This window comes from Rhinolophus sinicus, chromosome 10, assembly GCF_057876585.1.
Source record: "Rhinolophus sinicus isolate RSI-liver-muscle chromosome 10, RSI-T2T, whole genome shotgun sequence".
NCBI lineage: Eukaryota > Metazoa > Chordata > Mammalia > Chiroptera > Rhinolophidae > Rhinolophus > Rhinolophus sinicus.
This window is the reverse complement of record NC_142510.1, coordinates 18,976,391-18,995,163: the sequence shown is the minus strand read 5'-3', so window position 1 is coordinate 18,995,163 and position 18,773 is coordinate 18,976,391. Positions and strand designations below refer to the sequence as shown.

At 69.1% G+C, this 18,773-nt stretch overlaps 4 pseudogenes; all 4 read right to left on the bottom strand.

Annotated features, from left to right (window-relative positions):
* Positions 1-4,937: 4,937 nt before the first annotated feature.
* On the bottom strand, positions 4,938-5,057 carry LOC148756903 (5S ribosomal RNA; annotated as a pseudogene).
* A 3,855-nt stretch (positions 5,058-8,912) lies between these two features.
* On the bottom strand, positions 8,913-9,032 carry LOC148756902 (5S ribosomal RNA; annotated as a pseudogene).
* Positions 9,033-11,081: 2,049 nt separating this feature from the next.
* On the bottom strand, positions 11,082-11,201 carry LOC148756901 (5S ribosomal RNA; annotated as a pseudogene).
* A 6,348-nt stretch (positions 11,202-17,549) lies between these two features.
* LOC148756900 (5S ribosomal RNA) lies at positions 17,550-17,669 on the bottom strand (annotated as a pseudogene).
* Positions 17,670-18,773: the final 1,104 nt, after the last annotated feature.

Genomic DNA, 18,773 nt, shown 5'->3' with positions numbered 1-18,773 from the left:
TGGGGAGCGCGGTGATGGCGGCGGATTTGGCGGTGGCGGCGGGGGCGAGGGCAGCGCTGTTGGCGGTGGCGGCGATCGAAGGTCGGCGAAGGGATCGAGATGACAGCCTCCGGGACTGAAGAGGACTGAGAAGAGGGTGTGCGGGGGAGCCCTGGCCGACGGGCCTGGTGTGCGGCCGGGGCTGCCAGCTTGTAGTGCCTGGCGGCTAACCCTCTGCTGGTCAGGGGGACCTTCGGCTGGCTGGGCGGCTGCAGAGAGGCAAGGGGCGGCAGGGGTTCGGAGGGAGCCACGCCGGGGCGGCGGCGCAAAAGGAGAGGCGAGCAAAAGCCTGCAGCTATTCCCAGGCGGTCTCCCATCCAAGTACTAACCGGGCCCCTCCCTGCTTAGCTCCCGAGATCAGACGAGATCTGGCGCGTGCAGGGTGGTGTGGCCTTAGGCGCTGGGACCCGGCTCCCGGCACTCCAAGAGCCTTCTCCCGACCTGCTTCTGAGCGCGCACCATGCTGCTGGGCCGCTCCGGTGGCGAGCATGTCTGCCCGAGCGCCTCCCGCCAGCTCCCCGCCTCCTCCGGACGCCGCTGGTGTGGGCGACGGGCTACTCCTGGCCCGCAGCGAGGCCCCTTCGCGCCCCCCAGTGGCTCTAACGGGCCTCTGTCACTTCCCTGACTGTGACATATGTCTGGGCGCCCTGGCATCCTGGGCCTCCCCAGGCCCCGAAGGGCTTTTACCCCGCCCCCCTACCCCAACCCCTCTCATCTCCCCCCAGCCCCACAACCGCACACCCCCCCTTGCTGCTGTGCTGTCCCCACCTCTCAGGGCCACCGAGGGGGTCGCAGGGTCCTCTCAGTCCCCTCCACCCTAGGGATGTGCAACCCAGGCCCTGGCCCTGGCCGGCCCCACCCACTGGCCCAAAGCCAGGGAGAGCCACCCGCCACCAGGGGGCAGCACGTCCAGTCTGCCGCCACCCTTCCTCACACAGCCTTCTTTCTGGGTTCTCGCCCCTCGTCAGCGACCGGCGTCCCGCCCGATCACTGTTCACTTCACTGGCTACACGTCACCTCTCCTGACCCAGGGAGGTGAGAGAGAGGATGAGAGAAGGCCAGAGACGGAGCAAGAGAGAGGCAGAGAGAGACAGACGGGGACTGTGGGGACAGACTCGCAGAGAGCACTTTCCAGGCTCTGGGCCTCGCGTGGAGGGGTGCTGCGTGGGGGCTGCATGGATATCAGCTGTGACCGCTTGGCCATCAGCTGTTGCCAGTTGGCCATTGGCCACCGGCAGAGCTGCGGTGGCCAAGCTAGGAAGCGCGGATTGTGGACTGCAAATTGCAGAGGGGCGCGGACTGCAGTTGGCCGGCTTGGTGGGTCGGTAGGTTGGTGGGTCTTGTGGTCGGCAGAGAATCGGCCGGCAGGCTGGGGATCGGGCGGCTCCGGCTTGCCGAGTCTCCAAGCCAGCCGCCCGTGAGACATGGTGCTATGAGCCCCCTATCCGTGGCTCTGTTGGTGTTCCCTCTTGGCCTCGCCAAATCCTGCATTCTTGTGCGGGCAGAGGGGCTAGAGTCCCCGCAGGACAGGGACAGACAGACAGAACGGGAGGAGGAGTAAGAGGGAGCGAGATGGAAATATGCTCGTATATGTACATGTATGTATCTAGACATACAGAGAGACATGGACAGAGACAGAGAAAGAGGGGGCTGGCACGCGGGGAGAGAGCTCCTGAGCCAGAGCCAGAGCCCGACAGGCACGTCACAGAGCCCGACGGATATGGGGTGGGGGAGGGTGTGAGGGACGCACAGGCGGGCACACGGACTGTTACAGACGCACTGAGGCTGTGTTGAAGTGGCAGCTCCTCCACCGGAGTGTGGTCGTGCCCGGGGCTGGGCTCCGCTAAGGAGGCATTGCCCTGGCGTTGGCAGTCACCATTGAAGCCTCCGGGGCGGGCCGCCAGGGTCTCCGGAGGGCCTGTGGTCTCTGAGCCCCGCCCAGGCACCCGCCCGCGGGAGGAGAGTGGCAGCCCCCAGGCACCCTGGTTGTGAGGGTTGTGCGCCTGCGTGCCTGCTCTGCCCTTGTGGTGGTCTCCCCTGGAGTCGATGGCGCGTGGTGCGTTGGGGTGCTGCTCCCGCCGTCCCCTGGTTTGTCCCGGCTCTTTGTGCCCTGTGTTTCAGGGACACCGTGGCCGGCGGGAAGGGAGGGCTCCTGGCTCTTGTGGGAGACGGGAGGGGCGCGCGGGGGTGTGGGGCGAGGTGCCTGCCAGCGGAGACAGAAGACTCCGGTGGGGCGGGGCGGGTGGGCGTCCCGTTTGCCCGAGGACACGCCGATCCTGTGTGTCGGGTCCCGGGGGCAGGCGCAGGGATGGGCGTCCCCTGGGCTCGGGCCGAGGTGCAAAGCACCGGCACGTCCTGGGATGGAGAGAGCCTGGTGGAGGCCTGCGCCGGCAGGCAGCCCTGGGCTTGGGCGTTGGGGGTTGCGGCGGCGGCAGGGTCGGGGAGCGAGAGGGAGCCCTGCGATGGCGGTGGCGGCGGCGGCTACCGAGACGCGGCTGACTGCTGCAGGCTGACGGCCTGCCTCGGCGAAGAGCACTAAGAAGAGGGAGTGGGGGGGAGCCCTGGCCGACAGGCCTGGTGTGCGGCCGGGGATGCGAGCTTGTATTGCTGGGCGGCTGACCCTCCTCTGGCCAGGGGGACCTTCGGCTGCCTGGGCGGCTGCAGAGGGGCAAGGGGCGGCAGGGGTTCGGAGGGAGCCACGCCGGGGCGGCGGCGCAAAAGGAGAGGCGAGCAAAAGCCTGCAGCTATTCCCAGGCGGTCTCCCATCCAAGTACTAACCAGGCCCCTCCCTGCTTAGCTCCCGAGATCAGAGGAGATGGGGCGCGTTCAGGGTGGTATGGCCGTAGACGCTGGGACCCGGCTCCCCGCGCCCCAAGAGCTTGCTCCCGGCCTGCCTCTGACCGCGCGCCGTGCTGCTGGGCCGCTAGGGTGGCGAGCACGTCTGCCTGAGCGCCTCCCGCCCGCTCCCCGCCTCCTCCGGACGCCGCTGGTGTGGGCGACGGGCTACTCCTGGCCCGCAGCGAGGCCCCTTCGCGCCCCCCAGTGGCTCTAACGGGCCTCTGTCACTTCCATGACTGTGACATATGTCTGGGCGCCCTGGCATCCTGGGCCTCCCCAGGCCCCGAAGGGCTTTTACCCCACCCCCCTACCCCAACCCCTCTCTTCTTCCCCCAGCCCCACAACCGCACACCCCCCTTGCTGCTGTGCTGTCCCCACCTCTCAGGGCCACCGAGGGGGTCGCAGGGTCCTCTCAGTCCCCTCCGGCCCTAGGGACGTGCAACCCAGGCCCTGGCCCTGACCGGACCCATCCACAGGCCCAAAGCCAGGGAGAGCCACCCGCGCCACCAGGGTGCAGCATCTCCAGTCTGCAGCCACCCTTCGTCACAAGCCTTCAGTCTGGGCCCTGGAACCCTCGTCAGCGACCGGAGCCCCGCCCGATGTCCGGTCCCTTCACTGGCTACACGTCACCTCTCCTGACCCAGGGAGGTGAGAGAGAGGATGAGAGAAGGCCAGAGACGGAGCAACAGAGAGGCGGAGAGAGACAGACGGGGACTGTGGGGACAGACTCGCAGAGAGCACTCTCCAGGCTCTGGGCCTCGCGTGGAGGGGTGCTGCTTGGGGGCTGCATGGTCATCAGCTGTGACCGCTTGGCCATCAGCTGTTGCCAGTTGGCCACTGGCCACCGGAGGAGCTGCGGTGGCCAAGTTAGGAAGCGCGGATGGTGGACTGCAAATTGCAGAGGGGCGCGGATTGCAGTGGGCCCGCTTGGCGGGTCGACGGGCGGTGTGTCGGTGGGTTGGCAGAGAAGCGGCCGACAGGTTGGGGATCGGGCGGCTCCGGCTTGCCGTGGCTCCGAGCCAGCCGCCCGTGAGACATAGTGCTATGAGCCCCCTATCCGTGGCTCTGTTGGTGTTCCCTCTTGGCCTCGCCATATCCTGCCTTCTTGTGCGGGCAGAGGGACTAGAGTCCCCGCAGGACAGGGACCGACAGAGAGAACGGGAGGAGGAGAAAGAGGGAGCGAGATCGAAATATACACCTATATGTACCTGTATGTACCTAGACATACAGAGAGACATGGACAGAGACAGAGAAAGATGGGGCTGGCACGCGGGGAGAGAGCTCCTGAGCCAGAGCCAGAGCCCAACAGGCACGTCACAGAGCCAGAGAGACATGGGGTGGGGGAGGGGGGAGGGACGCACAAGCGGGCACACGGACTGGGACAGACGCACTGACGCTGCTTTGAAGTGGCAGCTTCTCAACCGAAGTGTGGTCATGCCCGTGGCTGGGCTCCACTAAGGAGGCAGTGCCCGGGCATTGAAAGTCACCCTTGAAGCCCCCGGGCCGGGCGGGAGGGCCAGTGGGCTCCGAGCCCCGCCCAGGAACCCCCCCGCCCCGCGGGAGGAGAGTGGCAGCCCACAGGCACCCTGGTTGAGAGTGTTGTGTGCCTGCGTGCCTGCACTTCCCCTTGTGGTGGTCTCTCCTGGAGTCCGAGGGCGTGCGGTGTGTTGGGGTGCTGCTCCCTCAGTCCCCTGCTTTGTCCCGGCTCTTTGTACCCTGTGTGTTGGGGCCACCGCGGGAAGGGAGGGTTCCTGGCTCTTGTGGGCGATGGGAGGGGGCGCGCGGGGGTGTGGGGAGAGGTGCCTGCCGGCGGAGACACAGGCTCGGCTAACTGCTGCTGGCTGACTGCCTGCCTCGGCGAAGAGGACTAAGAAGAGGGTGTGGGGGTGAGCCCTGGCCGACGGGCCTGGTGTGCGGCCGGGGCTGCCAGCTTGTAGCGCCGGGTGGCTGACCGGCCTCTGGCCAGGGGGACCTTCGGCTGGATGGGCGGCTGCAGAGGGGCAAGGGGCGGCAGGGGTTCGGAGGCAGCCACGCAGGGGCGGCCGCGCAAAAGGAGAGGCGAGCAAAAGCCTACAGGTATTCCCAGGCGGTCTCCCATCCAAGCACTAACCGGGCCCCTCCCTGCTTAGCTCCCGAGATCAGAGGAGATCGGGCGCGTTCAGGGTGGTACGGCCATAGACGATGGGACTCGGCTCCCCGCGCCCCAAGAGCCTGCTCCCGGCCTGCCTCGTGAGCGCGCGCCATGCAGATGCGCGGCTCCGGTGGCGAGCATCGACCTGCTGGCCGGCTCTGCCAGCACCGCGTCTCCCCCCCAGTCCGGCTCCCCGCCTCTTCCGAATGCCCCTGGCGTGGGCGGCGGGCTACTCCTGGCCGGCAGCGAGGCCCCTTCGCGCCACCCGAGGCTCCATGGGACACTGCCACTTCCCTGATGGTGCCAGAAGTCGTGGAACTCTGGCATCCTGGGACTCCCCGGACCCAGACCGCCATACACCCCGCCCCCCTACCGCCACCAGGTTTACCAACAACCGCACCCCCAAGGCTGGGGGAGGCCTGCACCAGCAGGCAACCCTGGGCTTGGGAGTTGTGGGAGGACCCCGCGGCGGCGGCTTGGGCGGCTGCGGAGGGGGGGGCTGCGGCGGCGGCGGCGGCGGAGGAGGCCGGGAGAGCAGAGGCGGGAGATTGAGGGAGTATGGCGATGGTGGCGGCGGCGGCGGGGGCTGGGGCGGAGGCGGGGGAGATGGCGGTGCTGGAGGCGGGGAGAGCGGAGGAGGGAGATTGAGGGAGTGCGGCAATGGCGGCGGCAGGGGCGGGGGTGGGGAACAGGGCAGCACTGGCGGCGGGGATGGGGAGCGCGGTGCTGGCGGCCGAGGGGGAGAGAGCAGAGGAGGGAGTTTGAGGGAGTACGGCGATGGCGGCGGCGGGGGCGGGGGAGGGGGCGAGGGCAGCGCTGGCGGAGGGGGTGGGGAGCGCGGTGATCGCGGCGGCGGCGGCGGCGGGAGAAGCGGGGGCTGATCGCGAGCAGCGATGGCGGCGGCGGCGGCGGCGACGGCGGCGCGGGAGGGTTGCGAGGTCGGCGATGGAGGCGGCGGCAGCGTTGGGGGCTGTGTCGGCGGGCGCTGGGCGCGGGGAGGGTTGGCGGCGGCGGTAGCGGGGAAGAGGGCGGTGCTGGCGGCGGAGGAGGGGAGAGCAGAGGCGGGAGATTGAAGCAGTACAGCGATGGCGGTGGCGAGGGCGGGGGCAGGGGTGAGGTCAGCGCTGGAGGGGGGTGTGGGGAGCGCGGTGATGGCGGCGGATTTGGCGGTGGCGGCGGGGGCGAGGGCAGCGCTGTTGGCGGTGGCGGCGATCGAAGGTCGGCGAAGGGATCGAGATGACAGCCTCCGGGACTGAAGAGGACTGAGAAGAGGGTGTGCGGGGGAGCCCTGGCCGACGGGCCTGGTGTGCGGCCGGGGCTGCCAGCTTGTAGTGCCTGGCGGCTAACCCTCTGCTGGTCAGGGGGACCTTCGGCTGGCTGGGCGGCTGCAGAGAGGCAAGGGGCGGCAGGGGTTCGGAGGGAGCCACGCCGGGGCGGCGGCGCAAAAGGAGAGGCGAGCAAAAGCCTGCAGCTATTCCCAGGCGGTCTCCCATCCAAGTACTAACCGGGCCCCTCCCTGCTTAGCTCCCGAGATCAGACGAGATCTGGCGCGTGCAGGGTGGTGTGGCCTTAGGCGCTGGGACCCGGCTCCCGGCACTCCAAGATCCTTCTCCCGATCTGCTTCTGAGCGCGCGCCATGCTGCTGGGCCGCTCCGGTGGCGAGCACGTCTGCCCGAGCGCCTCCCGCCAGCTCCCCGCCTCCTCCGGACGCCGCTGGTGTGGGCGACGGGCTACTCCTGGCCCGCAGCGAGGCCCCTTCGCGCCCCCCAGTGGCTCTAACGGGCCTCTGTCACTTCCCTGACTGTGACATATGTCTGGGCGCCCTGGCATCCTGGGCCTCCCCAGGCCCCGAAGGGCTTTTACCCCGCCCCCCTACCCCAACCCCTCTCATCTCCCCCCAGCCCCACAACCGCACACCCCCCCTTGCTGCTGTGCTGTCCCCACCTCTCAGGGCCACCGAGGGGGTCGCAGGGTCCTCTCAGTCCCCTCCACCCTAGGGATGTGCAACCCAGGCCCTGGCCCTGGCCGGCCCCACCCACTGGCCCAAAGCCAGGGAGAGCCACCCGCCACCAGGGGGCAGCACGTCCAGTCTGCCGCCACCCTTCCTCACACAGCCTTCTTTCTGGGTTCTCGCCCCTCGTCAGCGACCGGCGTCCCGCCCGATCACTGTTCACTTCACTGGCTACACGTCACCTCTCCTGACCCAGGGAGGTGAGAGAGAGGATGAGAGAAGGCCAGAGACGGAGCAAGAGAGAGGCGGAGAGAGACAGACGGGGACTGTGGGGACAGACTCGCAGAGAGCACTTTCCAGGCTCTGGGCCTCGCGTGGAGGGGTGCTGCGTGGGGGCTGCATGGATATCAGCTGTGACCGCTTGGCCATCAGCTGTTGCCAGTTGGCCATTGGCCACCGGCAGAGCTGCGGTGGCCAAGCTAGGAAGCGCGGATTGTGGACTGCAAATTGCAGAGGGGCGCGGACTGCAGTTGGCCGGCTTGGTGGGTCGGTAGGTTGGTGGGTCTTGTGGTCGGCAGAGAATCGGCCGGCAGGCTGGGGATCGGGCGGCTCCGGCTTGCCGAGTCTCCAAGCCAGCCGCCCGTGAGACATGGTGCTATGAGCCCCCTATCCGTGGCTCTGTTGGTGTTCCCTCTTGGCCTCGCCAAATCCTGCATTCTTGTGCGGGCAGAGGGGCTAGAGTCCCCGCAGGACAGGGACAGACAGACAGAACGGGAGGAGGAGTAAGAGGGAGCGAGATGGAAATATGCTCGTATATGTACATGTATGTATCTAGACATACAGAGAGACATGGACAGAGACAGAGAAAGAGGGGGCTGGCACGCGGGGAGAGAGCTCCTGAGCCAGAGCCAGAGCCCAACAGGCACGTCACAGAGCCCGACGGATATGGGGTGGGGGAGGGTGTGAGGGACGCACAGGCGGGCACACGGACTGTTACAGACGCACTGAGGCTGTGTTGAAGTGGCAGCTCCTCCACCGGAGTGTGGTCGTGCCCGGGGCTGGGCTCCGCTAAGGAGGCATTGCCCTGGCGTTGGCAGTCACCATTGAAGCCTCCGGGGCGGGCCGCCAGGGTCTCCGGAGGGCCTGTGGTCTCTGAGCCCCGCCCAGGCACCCGCCCGCGGGAGGAGAGTGGCAGCCCCCAGGCACCCTGGTTGTGAGGGTTGTGCGCCTGCGTGCCTGCTCTGCCCTTGTGGTGGTCTCCCCTGGAGTCGATGGCGCGTGGTGCGTTGGGGTGCTGCTCCCGCCGTCCCCTGGTTTGTCCCGGCTCTTTGTGCCCTGTGTTTCAGGGACACCGTGGCCGGCGGGAAGGGAGGGCTCCTGGCTCTTGTGGGAGACGGGAGGGGCGCGCGGGGGTGTGGGGCGAGGTGCCTGCCAGCGGAGACAGAAGACTCCGGTGGGGCGGGGCGGGTGGGCGTCCCGTTTGCCCGAGGACACGCCGATCCTGTGTGTCGGGTCCCGGGGGCAGGCGCAGGGATGGGCGTCCCCTGGGCTCGGGCCGAGGTGCAAAGCACCGGCACGTCCTGGGATGGAGAGAGCCTGGTGGAGGCCTGCGCCGGCAGGCAGCCCTGGGCTTGGGCGTTGGGGGTTGCGGCGGCGGCAGGGTCGGGGAGCGAGAGGGAGCCCTGCGATGGCGGTGGCGGCGGCGGCTACCGAGACGCGGCTGACTGCTGCAGGCTGACGGCCTGCCTCGGCGAAGAGCACTAAGAAGAGGGAGTGGGGGGGAGCCCTGGCCGACAGGCCTGGTGTGCGGCCGGGGATGCGAGCTTGTATTGCTGGGCGGCTGACCCTCCTCTGGCCAGGGGGACCTTCGGCTGCCTGGGCGGCTGCAGAGGGGCAAGGGGCGGCAGGGGTTCGGAGGGAGCCACGCCGGGGCGGCGGCGCAAAAGGAGAGGCGAGCAAAAGCCTGCAGCTATTCCCAGGCGGTCTCCCATCCAAGTACTAACCAGGCCCCTCCCTGCTTAGCTCCCGAGATCAGAGGAGATCGGGCGCGTTCAGGGTGGTATGGCCGTAGACGCTGGGACCCGGCTCCCCGCGCCCCAAGAGCCTGCTCCCGGCCTGCCTCTGACCGCGCGCCGTGCTGCTGGGCCGCTAGGGTGGCGAGCACGTCTGCCTGAGCGCCTCCCGCCCGCTCCCCGCCTCCTCCGGACGCCGCTGGTGTGGGCGACGGGCTACTCCTGGCCCGCAGCGAGGCCCCTTCGCGCCCCCCAGTGGCTCTAACGGGCCTCTGTCACTTCCATGACTGTGACATATGTCTGGGCGCCCTGGCATCCTGGGCCTCCCCAGGCCCCGAAGGGCTTTTACCCCACCCCCCTACCCCAACCCCTCTCTTCTTCCCCCAGCCCCACAACCGCACACCCCCCTTGCTGCTGTGCTGTCCCCACCTCTCAGGGCCACCGAGGGGGTCGCAGGGTCCTCTCAGTCCCCTCCGGCCCTAGGGACGTGCAACCCAGGCCCTGGCCCTGACCGGACCCATCCACAGGCCCAAAGCCAGGGAGAGCCACCCGCGCCACCAGGGTGCAGCATCTCCAGTCTGCAGCCACCCTTCGTCACAAGCCTTCAGTCTGGGCCCTGGAACCCTCGTCAGCGACCGGAGCCCCGCCCGATGTCCGGTCCCTTCACTGGCTACACGTCACCTCTCCTGACCCAGGGAGGTGAGAGAGAGGATGAGAGAAGGCCAGAGACGGAGCAACAGAGAGGCGGAGAGAGACAGACGGGGACTGTGGGGACAGACTCGCAGAGAGCACTCTCCAGGCTCTGGGCCTCGCGTGGAGGGGTGCTGCTTGGGGGCTGCATGGTCATCAGCTGTGACCGCTTGGCCATCAGCTGTTGCCAGTTGGCCACTGGCCACCGGAGGAGCTGCGGTGGCCAAGCTGGGAAGCGCGGATGGTGGACTGCAAATTGCAGAGGGGCGCGGATTGCAGTGGGCCCGCTTGGCGGGTCGACGGGCGGTGTGTCGGTGGGTTGGCAGAGAAGCGGCCGACAGGTTGGGATCGGGCGGCTCCGGCTTGCCGTGGCTCCGAGCCAGCCGCCCGTGAGACATAGTGCTATGAGCCCCCTATCCGTGGCTCTGTTGGTGTTCCCTCTTGGCCTCGCCATATCCTGCCTTCTTGTGCGGGCAGAGGGACTAGAGTCCCCGCAGGACAGGGACCGACAGAGAGAACGGGAGGAGGAGAAAGAGGGAGCGAGATCGAAATATACACCTATATGTACCTGTATGTACCTAGACATACAGAGAGACATGGACAGAGACAGAGAAAGATGGGGCTGGCACGCGGGGAGAGAGCTCCTGAGCCAGAGCCAGAGCCCAACAGGCACGTCACAGAGCCAGAGAGACATGGGGTGGGGGAGGGGGGAGGGACGCACAAGCGGGCACACGGACTGGGACAGACGCACTGACGCTGCTTTGAAGTGGCAGCTTCTCAACCGAAGTGTGGTCATGCCCGTGGCTGGGCTCCACTAAGGAGGCAGTGCCCGGGCATTGAAAGTCACCCTTGAAGCCCCCGGGCCGGGCGGGAGGGCCAGTGGGCTCCGAGCCCCGCCCAGGAACCCCCCCGCCCCGCGGGAGGAGAGTGGCAGCCCACAGGCACCCTGGTTGAGAGTGTTGTGTGCCTGCGTGCCTGCACTTCCCCTTGTGGTGGTCTCTCCTGGAGTCCGAGGGCGTGCGGTGTGTTGGGGTGCTGCTCCCTCAGTCCCCTGCTTTGTCCCGGCTCTTTGTACCCTGTGTGTTGGGGCCACCGCGGGAAGGGAGGGTTCCTGGCTCTTGTGGGCGATGGGAGGGGGCGCGCGGGGGTGTGGGGAGAGGTGCCTGCCGGCGGAGACACAGGCTCGGCTAACTGCTGCTGGCTGACTGCCTGCCTCGGCGAAGAGGACTAAGAAGAGGGTGTGGGGGTGAGCCCTGGCCGACGGGCCTGGTGTGCGGCCGGGGCTGCCAGCTTGTAGCGCCGGGTGGCTGACCGGCCTCTGGCCAGGGGGACCTTCGGCTGGATGGGCGGCTGCAGAGGGGCAAGGGGCGGCAGGGGTTCGGAGGCAGCCACGCAGGGGCGGCCGCGCAAAAGGAGAGGCGAGCAAAAGCCTACAGGTATTCCCAGGCGGTCTCCCATCCAAGCACTAACCGGGCCCCTCCCTGCTTAGCTCCCGAGATCAGAGGAGATCGGGCGCGTTCAGGGTGGTACGGCCATAGACGATGGGACTCGGCTCCCCGCGCCCCAAGAGCCTGCTCCCGGCCTGCCTCGTGAGCGCGCGCCATGCAGATGCGCGGCTCCGGTGGCGAGCATCGACCTGCTGGCCGGCTCTGCCAGCACCGCGTCCCCCCCCCAGTCCGGCTCCCCGCCTCTTCCGAATGCCCCTGGCGTGGGCGGCGGGCTACTCCTGGCCGGCAGCGAGGCCCCTTCGCGCCACCCGAGGCTCCATGGGACACTGCCACTTCCCTGATGGTGCCAGAAGTCGTGGAACTCTGGCATCCTGGGACTCCCCGGACCCAGACCGCCATACACCCCGCCCCCCTACCGCCACCAGGTTTACCAACAACCGCACCCCCAAGGCTGGGGGAGGCCTGCACCAGCAGGCAACCCTGGGCTTGGGAGTTGTGGGAGGACCCCGCGGCGGCGGCTTGGGCGGCTGCGGAGGGGGGGGCTGCGGCGGCGGCGGCGGCGGAGGAGGCCGGGAGAGCAGAGGCGGGAGATTGAGGGAGTATGGCGATGGTGGCGGCGGCGGCGGGGGCTGGGGCGGAGGCGGGGGAGATGGCGGTGCTGGAGGCGGGGAGAGCGGAGGAGGGAGATTGAGGGAGTGCGGCAATGGCGGCGGCAGGGGCGGGGGTGGGGAACAGGGCAGCACTGGCGGCGGGGATGGGGAGCGCGGTGCTGGCGGCCGAGGGGGAGAGAGCAGAGGAGGGAGTTTGAGGGAGTACGGCGATGGCGGCGGCGGGGGCGGGGGAGGGGGCGAGGGCAGCGCTGGCGGAGGGGGTGGGGAGCGCGGTGATCGCGGCGGCGGCGGCGGCGGGAGAAGCGGGGGCTGATCGCGAGCAGCGATGGCGGCGGCGGCGGGGGCTGGGGCGGAGGCGGGGGAGATGGCGGTGCTGGAGGCGGGGAGAGCGGAGGAGGGAGATTGAGGGAGTGCGGCAATGGCGGCGGGGGCGGGGGTGGGGAAGAGGGCAGCACTGGCGGCGGGGATGGGGAGCGCGGTGCTGGCGGCCAAGGGGGAGAGAGCAGAGGAGGGAGTTTGAGGGAGTACGGCGATGGCGGCGGCGGGGGCGGGGGAGGGGGCGAGGGCAGCGCTGGCGGAGGGGGTGGGGAGCGCGGTGATCGCGGCGGCGGCGGCGGCGGGAGAAGCGGGGGCTGATCGCGAGCAGCGATGGCGGCGGCGGCGGCGGCGACGGCGGCGCGGGAGGGTTGCGAGGTCGGCGATGGAGGCGGCGGCAGCGTTGGGGGCTGTGTCGGCGGGCGCTGGGCGCGGGGAGGGTTGGCGGCGGCGGTAGCGGGGAAGAGGGCGGTGCTGGCGGCGGAGGAGGGGAGAGCAGAGGCGGGAGATTGAAGCAGTACAGCGATGGCGGTGGCGAGGGCGGGGGCAGGGGTGAGGTCAGCGCTGGAGGGGGGTGTGGGGAGCGCGGTGATGGCGGCGGATTTGGCGGTGGCGGCGGGGGCGAGGGCAGCGCTGTTGGCGGTGGCGGCGATCGAAGGTCGGCGAAGGGATCGAGATGACAGCCTCCGGGACTGAAGAGGACTGAGAAGAGGGTGTGCGGGGGAGCCCTGGCCGACGGGCCTGGTGTGCGGCCGGGGCTGCCAGCTTGTAGTGCCTGGCGGCTAACCCTCTGCTGGTCAGGGGGACCTTCGGCTGGCTGGGCGGCTGCAGAGAGGCAAGGGGCGGCAGGGGTTCGGAGGGAGCCACGCCGGGGCGGCGGCGCAAAAGGAGAGGCGAGCAAAAGCCTGCAGCTATTCCCAGGCGGTCTCCCATCCAAGTACTAACCGGGCCCCTCCCTGCTTAGCTCCCGAGATCAGACGAGATCTGGCGCGTGCAGGGTGGTGTGGCCTTAGGCGCTGGGACCCGGCTCCCGGCACTCCAAGATCCTTCTCCCGATCTGCTTCTGAGCGCGCGCCATGCTGCTGGGCCGCTCCGGTGGCGAGCACGTCTGCCCGAGCGCCTCCCGCCAGCTCCCCGCCTCCTCCGGACGCCGCTGGTGTGGGCGACGGGCTACTCCTGGCCCGCAGCGAGGCCCCTTCGCGCCCCCCAGTGGCTCTAACGGGCCTCTGTCACTTCCCTGACTGTGACATATGTCTGGGCGCCCTGGCATCCTGGGCCTCCCCAGGCCCCGAAGGGCTTTTACCCCGCCCCCCTACCCCAACCCCTCTCATCTCCCCCCAGCCCCACAACCGCACACCCCCCCTTGCTGCTGTGCTGTCCCCACCTCTCAGGGCCACCGAGGGGGTCGCAGGGTCCTCTCAGTCCCCTCCACCCTAGGGATGTGCAACCCAGGCCCTGGCCCTGGCCGGCCCCACCCACTGGCCCAAAGCCAGGGAGAGCCACCCGCCACCAGGGGGCAGCACGTCCAGTCTGCCGCCACCCTTCCTCACACAGCCTTCTTTCTGGGTTCTCGCCCCTCGTCAGCGACCGGCGTCCCGCCCGATCACTGTTCACTTCACTGGCTACACGTCACCTCTCCTGACCCAGGGAGGTGAGAGAGAGGATGAGAGAAGGCCAGAGACGGAGCAAGAGAGAGGCGGAGAGAGACAGACGGGGACTGTGGGGACAGACTCGCAGAGAGCACTTTCCAGGCTCTGGGCCTCGCGTGGAGGGGTGCTGCGTGGGGGCTGCATGGATATCAGCTGTGACCGCTTGGCCATCAGCTGTTGCCAGTTGGCCATTGGCCACCGGCAGAGCTGCGGTGGCCAAGCTAGGAAGCGCGGATTGTGGACTGCAAATTGCAGAGGGGCGCGGACTGCAGTTGGCCGGCTTGGTGGGTCGGTAGGTTGGTGGGTCTTGTGGTCGGCAGAGAATCGGCCGGCAGGCTGGGGATCGGGCGGCTCCGGCTTGCCGAGTCTCCAAGCCAGCCGCCCGTGAGACATGGTGCTATGAGCCCCCTATCCGTGGCTCTGTTGGTGTTCCCTCTTGGCCTCGCCAAATCCTGCATTCTTGTGCGGGCAGAGGGGCTAGAGTCCCCGCAGGACAGGGACAGACAGACAGAACGGGAGGAGGAGTAAGAGGGAGCGAGATGGAAATATGCTCGTATATGTACATGTATGTATCTAGACATACAGAGAGACATGGACAGAGACAGAGAAAGAGGGGGCTGGCACGCGGGGAGAGAGCTCCTGAGCCAGAGCCAGAGCCCAACAGGCACGTCACAGAGCCCGACGGATATGGGGTGGGGGAGGGTGTGAGGGACGCACAGGCGGGCACACGGACTGTTACAGACGCACTGAGGCTGTGTTGAAGTGGCAGCTCCTCCACCGGAGTGTGGTCGTGCCCGGGGCTGGGCTCCGCTAAGGAGGCATTGCCCTGGCGTTGGCAGTCACCATTGAAGCCTCCGGGGCGGGCCGCCAGGGTCTCCGGAGGGCCTGTGGTCTCTGAGCCCCGCCCAGGCACCCGCCCGCGGGAGGAGAGTGGCAGCCCCCAGGCACCCTGGTTGTGAGGGTTGTGCGCCTGCGTGCCTGCTCTGCCCTTGTGGTGGTCTCCCCTGGAGTCGATGGCGCGTGGTGCGTTGGGGTGCTGCTCCTGCCGTCCCCTGGTTTGTCCCGGCTCTTTGTGCCCTGTGTTTCAGGGACACCGTGGCCGGCGGGAAGGGAGGGCTCCTGGCTCTTGTGGGAGACGGGAGGGGCGCGCGGGGGTGTGGGGCGAGGTGCCTGCCAGCGGAGACAGAAGACTCCGGTGGGGCGGGGCGGGTGGGCGTCCCGTTTGCCCGAGGACACGCCGATCCTGTGTGTCGGGTCCCGGGGGCAGGCGCAGGGATGGGCGTCCCCTGGGCTCGGGCCGAGGTGCAAAGCACCGGCACGTCCTGGGATGGAGAGAGCCTGGTGGAGGCCTGCGCCGGCAGGCAGCCCTGGGCTTGGGCGTTGGGGGTTGCGGCGGCGGCAGGGTCGGGGAGCGAGAGGGAGCCCTGCGATGGCGGTGGCGGCGGCGGCTACCGAGACGCGGCTGACTGCTGCAGGCTGACGGCCTGCCTCGGCGAAGAGCACTAAGAAGAGGGAGTGGGGGGGAGCCCTGGCCGACAGGCCTGGTGTGCGGCCGGGGATGCGAGCTTGTATTGCTGGGCGGCTGACCCTCCTCTGGCCAGGGGGACCTTCGGCTGCCTGGGCGGCTGCAGAGGGGCAAGGGGCGGCAGGGGTTCGGAGGGAGCCACGCCGGGGCGGCGGCGCAAAAGGAGAGGCGAGCAAAAGCCTGCAGCTATTCCCAGGCGGTCTCCCATCCAAGTACTAACCAGGCCCCTCCCTGCTTAGCTCCCGAGATCAGAGGAGATGGGGCGCGTTCAGGGTGGTATGGCCGTAGACGCTGGGACCCGGCTCCCCGCGCCCCAAGAGCTTGCTCCCGGCCTGCCTCTGACCGCGCGCCGTGCTGCTGGGCCGCTAGGGTGGCGAGCACGTCTGCCTGAGCGCCTCCCGCCCGCTCCCCGCCTCCTCCGGACGCCGCTGGTGTGGGCGACGGGCTACTCCTGGCCCGCAGCGAGGCCCCTTCGCGCCCCCCAGTGGCTCTAACGGGCCTCTGTCACTTCCATGACTGTGACATATGTCTGGGCGCCCTGGCATCCTGGGCCTCCCCAGGCCCCGAAGGGCTTTTACCCCACCCCCCTACCCCAACCCCTCTCTTCTTCCCCCAGCCCCACAACCGCACACCCCCCTTGCTGCTGTGCTGTCCCCACCTCTCAGGGCCACCGAGGGGGTCGCAGGGTCCTCTCAGTCCCCTCCGGCCCTAGGGACGTGCAACCCAGGCCCTGGCCCTGACCGGACCCATCCACAGGCCCAAAGCCAGGGAGAGCCACCCGCGCCACCAGGGTGCAGCATCTCCAGTCTGCAGCCACCCTTCGTCACAAGCCTTCAGTCTGGGCCCTGGAACCCTCGTCAGCGACCGGAGCCCCGCCCGATGTCCGGTCCCTTCACTGGCTACACGTCACCTCTCCTGACCCAGGGAGGTGAGAGAGAGGATGAGAGAAGGCCAGAGACGGAGCAACAGAGAGGCGGAGAGAGACAGACGGGGACTGTGGGGACAGACTCGCAGAGAGCACTCTCCAGGCTCTGGGCCTCGCGTGGAGGGGTGCTGCTTGGGGGCTGCATGGTCATCAGCTGTGACCGCTTGGCCATCAGCTGTTGCCAGTTGGCCACTGGCCACCGGAGGAGCTGCGGTGGCCAAGTTAGGAAGCGCGGATGGTGGACTGCAAATTGCAGAGGGGCGCGGATTGCAGTGGGCCCGCTTGGCGGGTCGACGGGCGGTGTGTCGGTGGGTTGGCAGAGAAGCGGCCGACAGGTTGGGGATCGGGCGGCTCCGGCTTGCCGTGGCTCCGAGCCAGCCGCCCGTGAGACATAGTGCTATGAGCCCCCTATCCGTGGCTCTGTTGGTGTTCCCTCTTGGCCTCGCCATATCCTGCCTTCTTGTGCGGGCAGAGGGACTAGAGTCCCCGCAGGACAGGGACCGACAGAGAGAACGGGAGGAGGAGAAAGAGGGAGCGAGATCGAAATATACACCTATATGTACCTGTATGTACCTAGACATACAGAGAGACATGGACAGAGACAGAGAAAGATGGGGCTGGCACGCGGGGAGAGAGCTCCTGAGCCAGAGCCAGAGCCCAACAGGCACGTCACAGAGCCAGAGAGACATGGGGTGGGGGAGGGGGGAGGGACGCACAAGCGGGCACACGGACTGGGACAGACGCACTGACGCTGCTTTGAAGTGGCAGCTTCTCAACCGAAGTGTGGTCATGCCCGTGGCTGGGCTCCACTAAGGAGGCAGTGCCCGGGCATTGAAAGTCACCCTTGAAGCCCCCGGGCCGGGCGGGAGGGCCAGTGGGCTCCGAGCCCCGCCCAGGAACCCCCCCGCCCCGCGGGAGGAGAGTGGCAGCCCACAGGCACCCTGGTTGAGAGTGTTGTGTGCCTGCGTGCCTGCACTTCCCCTTGTGGTGGTCTCTCCTGGAGTCCGAGGGCGTGCGGTGTGTTGGGGTGCTGCTCCCTCAGTCCCCTGCTTTGTCCCGGCTCTTTGTACCCTGTGTGTTGGGGCCACCGCGGGAAGGGAGGGTTCCTGGCTCTTGTGGGCGATGGGAGGGGGCGCGCGGGGGTGTGGGGAGAGGTGCCTGCCGGCGGAGACACAGGCTCGGCTAACTGCTGCTGGCTGACTGCCTGCCTCGGCGAAGAGGACTAAGAAGAGGGTGTGGGGGTGAGCCCTGGCCGACGGGCCTGGTGTGCGGCCGGGGCTGCCAGCTTGTAGCGCCGGGTGGCTGACCGGCCTCTGGCCAGGGGGACCTTCGGCTGGATGGGCGGCTGCAGAGGGGCAAGGGGCGGCAGGGGTTCGGAGGCAGCCACGCAGGGGCGGCCGCGCAAAAGGAGAGGCGAGCAAAAGCCTACAGGTATTCCCAGGCGGTCTCCCATCCAAGCACTAACCGGGCCCCTCCCTGCTTAGCTCCCGAGATCAGAGGAGATCGGGCGCGTTCAGGGTGGTACGGCCATAGACGATGGGACTCGGCTCCCCGCGCCCCAAGAGCCTGCTCCCGGCCTGCCTCGTGAGCGCGCGCCATGCAGATGCGCGGCTCCGGTGGCGAGCATCGACCTGCTGGCCGGCTCTGCCAGCACCGCGTCCCCCCCCCAGTCCGGCTCCCCGCCTCTTCCGAATGCCCCTGGCGTGGGCGGCGGGCTACTCCTGGCCGGCAGCGAGGCCCCTTCGCGCCACCCGAGGCTCCATGGGACACTGCCACTTCCCTGATGGTGCCAGAAGTCGTGGAACTCTGGCATCCTGGGACTCCCCGGACCCAGACCGCCATACACCCCGCCCCCCTACCGCCACCAGGTTTACCAACAACCGCACCCCCAAGGCTGGGGGAGGCCTGCACCAGCAGGCAACCCTGGGCTTGGGAGTTGTGGGAGGACCCCGCGGCGGCGGCTTGGGCGGCTGCGGAGGGGGGGGCTGCGGCGGCGGCGGCGGCGGAGGAGGCCGGGAGAGCAGAGGCGGGAGATTGAGGGAGTATGGCGATGGTGGCGGCGGCGGCGGGGGCTGGGGCGGAGGCGGGGGAGATGGCGGTGCTGGAGGCGGGGAGAGCGGAGGAGGGAGATTGAGGGAGTGCGGCAATGGCGGCGGCAGGGGCGGGGGTGGGGAACAGGGCAGCACTGGCGGCGGGGATGGGGAGCGCGGTGCTGGCGGCCGAGGGGGAGAGAGCAGAGGAGGGAGTTTGAGGGAGTACGGCGATGGCGGCGGCGGGGGCGGGGGAGGGGGCGAGGGCAGCGCTGGCGGAGGGGGTGGGGAGCGCGGTGATCGCGGCGGCGGCGGCGGCGGGAGAAGCGGGGGCTGATCGCGAGCAGCGATGGCGGCGGCGGCGGCGGCGACGGCGGCGCGGGAGGGTTGCGAGGTCGGCGATGGAGGCGGCGGCAGCGTTGGGGGCTGTGTCGGCGGGCGCTGGGCGCGGGGAGGGTTGGCGGCGGCGGTAGCGGGGAAGAGGGCGGTGCTGGCGGCGGAGGAGGGGAGAGCAGAGGCGGGAGATTGAAGCAGTACAGCGATGGCGGTGGCGAGGGCGGGGGCAGGGGTGAGGTCAGCGCTGGAGGGGGGTGTGGGGAGCGCGGTGAT